Source organism: Eleginops maclovinus, chromosome 23, assembly GCF_036324505.1.
Source record: "Eleginops maclovinus isolate JMC-PN-2008 ecotype Puerto Natales chromosome 23, JC_Emac_rtc_rv5, whole genome shotgun sequence".
Lineage (NCBI taxonomy): Eukaryota > Metazoa > Chordata > Actinopteri > Perciformes > Eleginopidae > Eleginops > Eleginops maclovinus.
This window is the reverse complement of record NC_086371.1, coordinates 27,878,642-27,890,274: the sequence shown is the minus strand read 5'-3', so window position 1 is coordinate 27,890,274 and position 11,633 is coordinate 27,878,642. Positions and strand designations below refer to the sequence as shown.

At 39.0% G+C, this 11,633-nt stretch overlaps 3 non-coding genes across 3 annotated transcripts; 2 read left to right on the top strand and 1 right to left on the bottom strand.

The window, feature by feature from the left end:
- Positions 1 to 2,777: 2,777 nt before the first annotated feature.
- Positions 2,778 to 2,859, bottom strand: trnas-aga (transfer RNA serine (anticodon AGA)). The gene has a single exon. It is a non-coding gene; the product is annotated as a tRNA-Ser (tRNA).
- Positions 2,860 to 8,159: 5,300 nt separating this feature from the next.
- On the top strand, positions 8,160 to 8,233 carry trnat-ugu (transfer RNA threonine (anticodon UGU)). The gene has a single exon. It is a non-coding gene; the product is annotated as a tRNA-Thr (tRNA).
- A 236-nt stretch (positions 8,234 to 8,469) lies between these two features.
- trnat-ugu (transfer RNA threonine (anticodon UGU)) lies at positions 8,470 to 8,543 on the top strand. Its single transcript has one exon. It is a non-coding gene; the product is annotated as a tRNA-Thr (tRNA).
- The last annotated feature ends 3,090 nt before the right edge of the window (positions 8,544 to 11,633 follow it).

The following is an 11,633-nucleotide window of genomic DNA, read 5'->3' as shown; positions in this document are numbered from 1 at the left end:
TCCTGTGGCCTTAGGCTCTACTCAAGAGACGTTGAGGAACAGAGGAAGAGACAGAGATATAGACACATTACAGGATGAAAACAGAACTCCGATGTGACAAATTGTAATCCTACAGTTTTGTATAGATAAATATCTGTATAGATTTTGTATTCTCATGCTTCCCAAACAAAAGCTCAAGATGTGGTACCTCCTAGTAGTCTCGTCCACTTGAAATTACTTGAGAATTAAGAATACAACCAAACTAACACATAGCTCTGTCAACAAGCTTTGGAAAAATGTCATCACAAAATGAGACAACACTGTCTAACGTTCAAAAGAAAGACCTCATAACGTTAAAGTCAAGAATACATGGAAAAGCTTAATCTTGGTGCAGTTGGCAGTAGTTGGCATTAATAAAGTAATTCTTATTTTATTAATCAATCTAAAATGTTCTGATGTTTGGCATTGTCTCTACACAACTCCAAATTGTCGTTGAGACAGCGGTTGGCTTCGTCATCGGTTGAAATCATTTAATTCAAGTTCATATCACGTCTTTGGTGACGCATTGTCAGACAACAGCGTGAAGTCTTTCCTGGGAGGAATACACAATGCCATCTCATTGAAAGATTGCATCTCATCAGATTTCCTCCCGATAGACTTGTTTTCTGTCAAGTCACGGATAAAAAACACCATTTATGAAAGAAGCAGTAATGCTCCTGTCACCTTTTCCTGGTTATTGTGTTTAGTCAGAAGCAGATGCTATACAAGTCAGGGAATAACTTTCATTAATTTGCATTGGCTGCTGTGGCAGGTTCAGTTTTTGACAACCGTAGCATGATTAACATCAGATCAAAGTTTGTCCCAGTGAGCTATACAGATTAACAAACATAGATGACAATGTCAAATATATTTCAACAATATATAAACATGGCTGAAGAAAGTTAGCTTTGTAGTACTCTAGCTTGATCTTCCAAGGCAAAAGACTAAAATCATATCAATGCTTGTAAACATATCGAACAGCTTTATTCAAACCCAACTGGAAACCAAAAGGCATCGTCTGAAACTGAAAAAATATGCACATTTTTAATAAACACCCAATTTGTCCGACAGTCCGTTACTTCTGGCACCCTTATACCGGCTGTTTCATTATGTAACCCAAACTCTGCTAATTCCTGCTGTAACAACAAGTGACCTAACATTACCATTCAGAGAAATGTGCTACTTTGCAAAGCCAGTAACCAGCTTAACTTAAAATCTGCTTTGCATTGATATCTACGTAACTGTCATGTTTTTCTCAGTAATTGATAAAGTCTTAAAAATTTGTGAAATTGTAGAAAGAGATTTTGTGTTGTTGTGGCCGAAATCCATTGGGGTCTCCCCGCGCATCCTGCCAACAACGAAAGATACTTTTGAGCAGCAGGAGCCTACCAACAATACATTTGTAGACTTGTTGATATATCAAAATCAGATCTTGCCGACTCTTTGTAAATCATGGTAATAAAGAAATTGGCACTTATTTCTATTGATCAGAATTTTGATCAGTTTAATTGTTGAAGAAAGTGTTTTTGGGTGCTGTAATTGTAGTCGTACCAACACAACTTCTATATTTTTGCTCATTTCTATTGAATGAAGCAACATTAAAAAATAATAGTTTGCAAGAACCCATCAAGGGCCCCAAAAAGTCCCAGGACATAACTTCAGAAGCCCTGGGCTATTTTAGAAGTTGGATTTCTGTCCGTCTCCTGTGATGAAGTCTGCAGTGGCATTAGTCAAAGCTTCCACAGACTGACAGACGCTGGATTTTGCTGCATTACAGCTGTGCAGGAGCTGTAATCAGCCCCTCTGGAGCTGATGGATACTGCTCTCTCTCCTCCTTGGTTACAGAGTGAAATATTTATTTTATAGCACGTTTGTACTAGAGGTGTAAATTCAGCTCAGTGAAGCGAGATAAAATACAAGACAGAGCGAAGAGGAGGATATTGCCCTCTTATAAATCCTCCTTTCAAAGAACATGAGCATGTAAAAGTGCCACATCACCTGTGTGTACAAGTGTGTGTTTAGTTTGTGTGTGTGTCATCCTGACCCAGTCTTTAATCTTTTATTTCCTTCCTATTATGTTCAACTGTCAAGTATTCATAAGTAAAATGCTAATTTTCGGATGTTGAGTGAAAGCACATAACCGGTTTAATTAACTTCTACATAATTAATTTGAATAAAGGTTTTTTGTAGAAATAGTTTCGGTACTGTTCAGGCTGTCACTTCTCTTTATTGTCAGGCACATTTGTCCATTCTGAAAGACATAAAACCAGGCCTTTAGAAGGACCTCGAGTGTGAAAATGTTCACATTACATTTCAGATGAGAAACAAAATCAATAGTAAATTTACTAAGCATGTGAATTGAAGTCCAAGACAAGAATCCCTGTGGGACAATCAAGCATATTTTATCCTGATCAAATTAAGGAAATATCATATAAATGGATAAGAAAAGGTCTGCTACTAGTACTATTAAGTTCTGCATAATGTACAAGATACACAGGATTGTGCAGTGTTATAGTTTTAGAATAATGACACCATGGGTGGTTGGATTTGTTCCAATTGGATGATTAAAGCTGGCTGGAGAGCCGTTTTGGGGTCAAAGAATCAAGTGAAATCCAACGCCTTACTCAAGAGCATTTTAACAGTGGAAGAGAAATGGCCCATACCAAAGTACCTTGGTCCGTATTACGAAAGGGAATCCCCCTAACTACGTTTTGAAGTAGATTGATCTTCTGAAGTACTACAAGAAGTATGACTTATTTCACTGTGAGCAGGGTTCGAACCTTCGCGGGGAAACCCCATTGGATTTCTAGTCCGACGCCTTAACCACTCGGCCATCACAGCTGTTATAGACAAACATTTGACCTTGGTACAGAATGTCGTGACTAGATCTCAACCCTTCAGGACGCTGGTACTTGCCTACCGTGCTGTCAAGGGGATCCGGTCATCCCTACATCCAGGACATTGTTAAACCAAACACTCCAGCACGTTCACTTCCCTCTGCGTTGGCCAATCAGCTTGCTACACCCTCACTGCTAGTTGGACACAGGTACTACTATACAAAACAACACCTGTTTGCTACCCTAGCTCCAAAACCATGGAACAAACTCCCAATTGACATCAAAACAGCAGAAAGTCCACACATCTTCCGTCACAGACTTCAAACTTGACTGTTTCACTTGTACCTTTCGCTGTCACTGCCTATTAGAACTACTGTTAGCTTCCGAAAGCCATGGTTTGCCTTGTTGATCACCAATACAAGTACAAAAAGATGATGGCGACTTCTTTTGGTCTTAGCAATTATGACAGAAGCAAGAGCAACACAGTTCGGAAAGCAAACATAGAACTCTTTCCAAGAAGACCACTGTTTGTGTTGTGTAGATCTGCAGCTTGAGCGGCTGTCCACTCAACACTGTAAATAACCAAAAACGATCACCGGTTCATCTTGTTTTTGGCGTGAGAATAGTTTGGGCAGCGTGAGCGCGTGAGATTGATAGTGAAAGCGCGTGTCAAATGCCAGATACGTGAGAGTTGGCAACCCTGATTACAACAATGAACACATTAAAAGATATCGCTGGGTGAAAATGTTTTAGAATTATTTGAATGACGGGTTCATCAAAGTTTAATAGCTCCTACAGTGCACACATCAACAGTTTTATGGGGGGTTGTCTACCCTCACCTGAAATAAAGAGTGCCTTCACTGTCAGCAAATTTTAATAATTATATTACATTTCTTCAGCTTTAGCATAGTAGTGACACTAAATCACAAAGTGAATGCCATGTGTTTAATGAGTGAAGCCATTGTTTAAACTCTCATCTAGTTACAACATTGATAATAAGATGAGATGAACAAGGGGCGGTCTTATTCAGCTCAGCAAGTGATTGATGGGGGTTTATAGAGCTTGTGAGCTGGTTATAATTAATCCAAGCGGCACATGAAAACATTGGGGGAAATTGCAGGGATGTAAAGATTAATTCATTACATAATGTTAATCAAATGCAAGCAGTAAAAAAATATGGCTGCATCGATACACAACCACAGACCTGCTGCTAGACAACCTATCATTTAGCATTGTAGGTCGACGCCCAACCTTAAAACCTATTGCAAGAGTTAAGACACAATCATGTCCCCAGGTAGACATTTACAGGAGTGTATAAGTTATTTTCTGTTTCTATCTTAACTGTCAAAAACAATTGCAATGTTTTAGCTAGCTTTGCTGATTTGACACAAGTAGTAGGCTGCAAAAAAAGAAAGAAAGGGAAAGCGATAGGGGTGTCTGTCAAAGGTGAATTGCAAAGTTATGTATTGTAACCCCCATACACTTTTTTTTATGTTCACTAAAATAATGAAAAGAACAGGTGGAACAACAAAGAACAAACATTTGACGAATCACGGCTCAGTTCTATTAAGTGTCGCCAGTAAGCCAGGAAAGACAAAGTAAGTATTACAATATTTTTGAACACGTGTCCCAACTTCTCCTGCTAACTGAAGCCAATGCCATGTGCCCATTTGCTAATACAAAATGTACAAGAGTAGTGTACAAGCAAAGTCATCACTGGATGTAGATAGAATAGAATCGGATGAAACCCTCTTTATTAGTCACATGCATGCACACAGCAGAGCACACACAGTGAAATTAGTCCTCTGCATTTAACCCATCCTAGTACTAGGAGCAGTGGGCAGCTATCGTGCAGCGCCCGGGGAGCAATGGGGAGGGGGGATTGGAGGTGTCCGGTGCCTTGCTCAAGGGCACCACAGCAGGGCCTAGGAGGTGAACTGGGACCTCTCCAAGTAGCAGTCCACTTTCCATATTTCAAGTCTGTTCGGGGACTTGAACCGGCGACCCTACGATTCCCAGTCCAAGCCCCTACTGACTGAGCCACTGCTGGACAAACAATTAAAAACACTGGCAAGCTGTGTGTGCTGTGCAACTTTCCCCAGTACACAACCCTAACCCTAACTGGGTTGAGACAAAGTACAATTCAGATATATTCATGTATTTTTTGTGTTGTAAGTGATGTAAGTGGCTTGCCAGTGTTTTTAATTGTTTCTTGGTTAATATTACTTCAATATGAAATGATATATACCTAAATAATACATACCTAAATGTTGTTAAGTAAAGGGTCAACTCTCAGGGTGGTTCTTTAAGGGGTGTGCAGCACTTTTTGGACCCTGCAGTATTTTGCATTGAACTTCAAGCATGCATCAGGCTATCCTTTCCCTTCCCCTGTTCTCTTTTTTCCATCCCCCTCCCTTCCCTTCATCCCTCTTTGTTCCTTCTGTCCTTCCCCTGAAGCTCAGAGGTACGCTTTGGAAAACAAAAATCCCAGGTGCCTTCTCGCTTCTCCCCGAAAAGACAACCTCCAACTACAGCGGCTCTTAGTTCAGCATCATTTCTTTGTTTGGATCATATCACTCTACCTCCCTCCTTCTGTACTTCCTCTCTCTTCCACCCCTCAAAGTGTTGAAGTGATGCCTTTAAAAAACAAATATCCCAGAGCACCACTTAGCTCTCCTCTCTCTGAAGGAAAATCCTTCAATAACGGTGTCAGATCATCTGCTGTTCGGGGAACTAGGGGGAACCAACGGTGTACAAAAGAGAGAGTGATGAAAAGACGGAATTGATTGTGAGAATAAGAAAGCTAGACAGAGGAAGGCAGGGAGACATTAATGTAGAATAAGTGAGAAACTTTCTTAGGCTTCTAAACCATCTGTTTTTACGAAGCAAATTTGCTTACTTTTTTCCCCTCGTGTGTGTGTGTGTGTGTGTGTCTGTGTGAGTCTGTGTGTGTGTGTGTGGTTAGCTGGGGATATCCTTTGTCTTTCTACATTTGGTCTTCCACCTCCAATTCCAGCTGACGTCATGATCTTCCTTATGCAGTAGAGTTGTGGAGTGATGTAACGGAGTTACAGTAATGTATTACTTTTAGCTGTAAGGCAGTAATATAACGCATTACTTATGAAATGTGGGTAACATAATACCCGTTACAATTCTGAGTAACGCAGTTACAACACATTTTAACCCGACATGATGTGGTGTTTAGTTTTTAAGAAATCATAAACATCACAAGACATTCTGACACCAGAAAAATAATTGTGCTGGTAGAATAGTAACTGAGTAAGCCTGTTTCCTATTGGATAAGAGGGCTGCAGAAACAGATTCACGATTGAGAGCTGCAGCTGCAGCAGCTTCCGAGAAAAGAAAAGAAAAAGACAGGAGTGTGCGCAGGCCGAAGCAACAGAAGGTAACTTTCTCTCGGTCTGCTGCTTGAACCCAGAGAAGTTGAGAGACTCGTGGAGAGTGTTGAAGATCTGCAACTTCTGTCCTCTGTGGAATTGCCGGCTTTTAGAAAGCTTGTCAGCCAAATCCCCGTTAACACACCAATGACAAGGTGAGCTAACGTTGCCATAGAGACTTGTATTCAGTTATTCAGCAGGTTACAGGGCCGTGCAGAGGCTCCACTAACATGTTATTAATGACACAGAGACGTTACCGGTATCAAATAACGCAAAAGTAGTGTAACTCATTATATTTCAGAGACAGTAATAATGTAATGTAACTTATTACTTTAAAAAGACAGTAATAAGTACTGTATTACATTTTGGAAGTAACTTGCCCATCACTGCCCTTTACACAAAACACAGTTAATCAAAGAGTTTAACAAAGGAAACCAACAAAATAAACAGTAGAAAAATGGCTTTGACATAAACACATTATATAGTTAAATATATGTTCTAAATGTCTATATGTATACATATACCATACTCAAACTGGGGACAGACAATAATATCAATACTATATATCATGTAGCAGTATCATGATATGAAACTATATTATCTGAGATGTTCTGTTATATCAATGCGTTATCTTTCCCTAGTTCTAAAGGCTACATTACAATAGAGAGATGTACTTTTCAGAATTTACCAGACTTACTTACCTTCAGGTGAGAACCTATTACCAAAAGCAACTGTTCCATGATGCATCACCAATCAGTCTGCTGCTATTTCAGGGGCAAACAGATGTAACAGGCCTCCGCTCGAATAGCTTTACCCAAGTTTATTTCCCCTTAAATGTCTTCAAGTTAAGTAAACATTACAATTGCGTCACTGTCATGCTCATATTTTTGGATCTGACGATTCGAACGCTTAATCTGCTTCTTGGCATGTCTACATTGAATGATATACACAAACCTGAGGCGGTGTTCTTCAGTGGCAGAGCCAGATTGAGATGCTTTTAATACTTTATAATCTACATATTCTACTTAGCTGCAATGATATGTTTGATATTATTGAAACCTGCCAGAATCCATTAAATGAATGTGTAGATGTATGCAACACATGGCTCTGCAATCTGTTGAAGCTGTTTACACTATAAACACTGCATACATTAAAATGTTGAAGGAGGTCTAATAGCGATGCAAGTATTATTTCCTTTTTCCCCCTGGAAGACACTGATATCCAACCAGTGTATATTTTAATGACATAAGGAGACAGAGAGACAGTGGAACTGTCGCTAAGATGGTTATAGTGCAGTTCAAAATTTCGACCAAAGTAATATGTCAATACTCGAGGAAAATCTACAGTTGATACCAACTTTACAGATCAAATTCAGCAAAGTATTTACGTCTTTAACTTCTTTACCATTTCAGTTACAACAACTCTTTGATATTGTTGGATGTTTAATATTAGAAAATATGTAACTCACACAGACGTTTTGGCTTAGTTGCTCAAAGCACCTTTCTTATAAACAGGAGATCCTCGGTTCAAATCCAAGCAGTGCCTCATAGAGGTTATGACCACACAGGACATCTTTATCTAAACTAAGATACCCAAAAATGTATCTATGTAAGCTTTATGTAACTCCAACTATAATACAAAGAAAACACTCTCTCTCGCTCTGCAATTCCATTTCAGTGATATTTGAATTATGGAGTTATAGAATATGTGTACAGTTCAAATTAAACTTCTTACATATACATTTTTCTGTGTATTTTTATATTTTCAAGCAAAGCCATGTGTTTTTATTGGAGGCAAACCACCAGTTGGCACCAATAGACAGTCCAAATTAACATAGCTCTTCAGTCTTTATCATCTTCTTTGGTATTGTTTAAAGTCTAATGATAGCGAAGAACACAATGCATATGGTGCTGTGGCTTAGTTGGTCAAAGCACCTGTCTTGTAAACAGGAGAACCTGGGTTCAATTCCGATCAGTGCCTCGTATAGGATCTGCAATTAAGGGACCTCTCTAGATCCAATCCTAAAGTAGAAAAACCTTTCACAATTCTAACCAAGTAATGTTTATACGTAGACAAGAAACATATTTGGATACATTTGTACACACATCAGATAAAGTGATATTCCCAGATGTTCTTGAAAGATATGCTAAACATGCCTTTTTTTGTAAATGCGTTGCTATACAGAAATTAAGACAGTGAATGTAGCAATAAGTAATGACACTGTGGCTTAGTCGGTCAAAGTGCATGTCTTGTAAACAGGAGATCCTGGGTTCAACTCCCAGCAGTGCCTAATGCAGGGTATGAAAATAACAGTAAATCTAACTCTTTACTAGAATTCCTCAAAAAATGTCTTTAGGTAAGTCTAATGTTCGTACACAAACATGTTAATTGAACAGAAACCTCTCTGAACACATCATTAGTTTTTGAAACATTCTTTCCTCGAACAGGCTTTTCTGTTTATTTAAAAAGACCTGTTTCAAGGAATCATGCAATAATGGCTGCAATCCAAAATAAGAGGCATTGGGCTTAGTTGGTCTAAGCGCCTGTTTCGTAAACAGGAGGTCTTGGGTTCAAATCCCACCAGTGTCTCTTTGGACAGGTTGATCTGATCAGTCCCTTTGCTGTTGTTAGGCTGCAAATGTCCGTGCTGTGGGAACAACAACGCATTTCAAAATGTGATGCTACAATAGTAACAACCATCAAATACTGAATGCTAAACACTGAATAAATGTCTTCAAAAGGGTTTCTTTCTTTGTGCCGGAAAAACTGTTGTTGGGCAAAAGAAGAGATGACTGCAAGAGAACATTAGTGTTTTCAGACTAAGGTTGAGGTGTTTTTTAAAATATATATATACAAATGATACATGGTAGAGAACTCTGTCCTTATTGGCTTACATAACAATGGGAAATACCCACCAAGTGACCTGGGGTTCAAGTTCAAGTATCTCAGGGTGTTTTCAAGTGAGACAATGGAGTATGAGATGGGCCGGAGAATCGGATCAGTACTGCATTCACTTTACCTACCTCACTGTTGTGATGAAGGGAGATCTGAGCCAGAAGGCAAAGCTCTCAATCTAACAGTCCATCTTCCTTCCTACTCTCACAATCAGCATCAATGGTGGGTCACGATCACAAAAATGTCACATTTCCCTTTGGGATAAAGTGAGATGTTGAGTTCCGAGGGAGATGTTTCAGGTCGGTCCAGCTGGGCAGAGACTGAGTGGCAAACCCAGGACCAGGTGGAGTTCCTCTGCTGGAACTGCTTCCTCAGCGACCCATAAGCGGTTGAAGATAGATAGATGGATGGAAGTCCTCCAACCATGTGATGACAGTAATCCTGGATAACAGCAGAGATACATATCCCAACGTATTAGAAACTTGTACACATAGACCATGAAATGGAAAAACCTTAGTATTGCAATTTAAAACCATTGTTTTGACAGATCATCTACATAAGTCAAACAGAAACATAGAGATCTAATATCCCTCTGACAAAAGTATAATACCATTGAATAGCTGTTGTCTTTAGAGCAGCATAAAGAAATAACACTGACGTCACCTGCTGTTTAACTTGATTAAAACTGTAGTAGATTTTCATTGAAAAACTAATCACTTTAGACCATTAATCAGCAGAGATTTGAATTAGCATTAATCAAAAACTCAAGGAGGCTAACACAGCCATTAGTGCTGGAGAGCATTTCTGGCAGAATAATTCAGGAACAAATTTTAGTCTTTGTCGAGCCTTCGTCTGTCTCCAGTCCAGCTTTAGTGGAACAGCCCGGGGATCCAACCAGGGTCTCATTAAATCATCAGTTTTAAAGATATCATTTTGTGTGCCTGCAAAACAACCACAAAACAAAAGGAAGTTATGTGTAAAAAGCATTTAACAAATCCTTTACCTTAAATGAGTTGAGTCATTTTAAATGATTCTTTATGGTTGAGAGGCGTTTTGTATTTTATTGAAGCGGAAAAACATCATTCACCTGTTATTATCTAAGGATAAGAGCTGTACTTTACAAGGATATAAAAATAAATCACACTGAAGTTTAGGAAAAAATATTAGTTACGGGTATCCAGCACACAGAGACCGTCTATCAGCAGCACAAGTAGCTCATAGCGACCCAGTTTATACATGTGTGTTCACGTTATTTACTGTAGTGTTGGAGGGTTTTATTGAAGGAATAAATCATGTGTTGTTCTGTTGTTTTATTAGATGATTAGCTTTTTATTGTGTGGGTATTCATTCTCTATTGGGCCACAACAACAGCGTAAGTTAGGACGCCGCCTCTGGCTGCGGTAGTCCGTAGTGTGCCTGTGTGTGTGTGTGTGTGTGTGTGTGTGTGTGTGTGTGTGTGTGTGTGAGTGCGTGCGTGTATCCCCTGAAGCACTACCAGTATGTATGATGTACAACACAACCGACTCAACAACATTAACACAGAGCGGAGGATCAGGCCGTCTCAGTCAGCACTTTCCTGTCTGTATCTTGCTGTTGTTGCCATATAAAGTAAGTCACTTTTTATTCTATTTAATATATATTTATATTCTAGTGGTGTCAATCAATGAAGGAATTGAATAACGTTTATTAATTGTGATTAATCACAATATTGGAATACTTCTATTTTACTTTATTTTTGAGGAGAAAAAACAAATAGATGTTTGGTCGTGGTATTAAAAATTGCATGTGAAACTGGTAAGAAAAGCAGTTTTTTTACTCTTATTATAACATGATTTCTGAATTTTGGCATGATCTCCAATAATCTTCCCACACTGAGCTAAATCTGCTGTCATGGAGAGCTGCTGTGAACATTTACAAACATATAATGGTGCAGTGATGATGTATTTCATAGACCGACCCGCAAGCTAACATCGCAAGGGCTCCCTTGACAAAAAACAATGGGATTTTTCAGTGGCGAATATGTCTGATAATTGCTCATTTGTTTCAGCATGATAATCTCACCAATGTCAGTTGAAGCGTAAATGCAATCACCAGAAGTACATTGTTGATTTTAAGTGATTTACATGGCGATTGTGTGACTTTACATCAACACCGCTAAGCTAAAGGCTGACGCATGTTTTCCATGATGATGTTTAAAGGTCTCAATTAGTCACTCGTTAGCAACCACCGCTTTAAATATATGGAAAAGCTTTAGACATTCACCAGTGGGGCATGTCGTAGAACAAACGTGTTCATGCAGAACATTTAAAGAACTCTTTCTGCTGCACCAAAGAGACATAAAAAAGCTTCACTTAAATAACATGAACTTACTATTATACATTATATGTACTTACTACTTATTGCACGGCGTAGTTGAATACTCAATTCTGATCATGTGACAAGTTGTTAATCTAGTAGTGCACACCGCTGGCAAGGACTACAATGA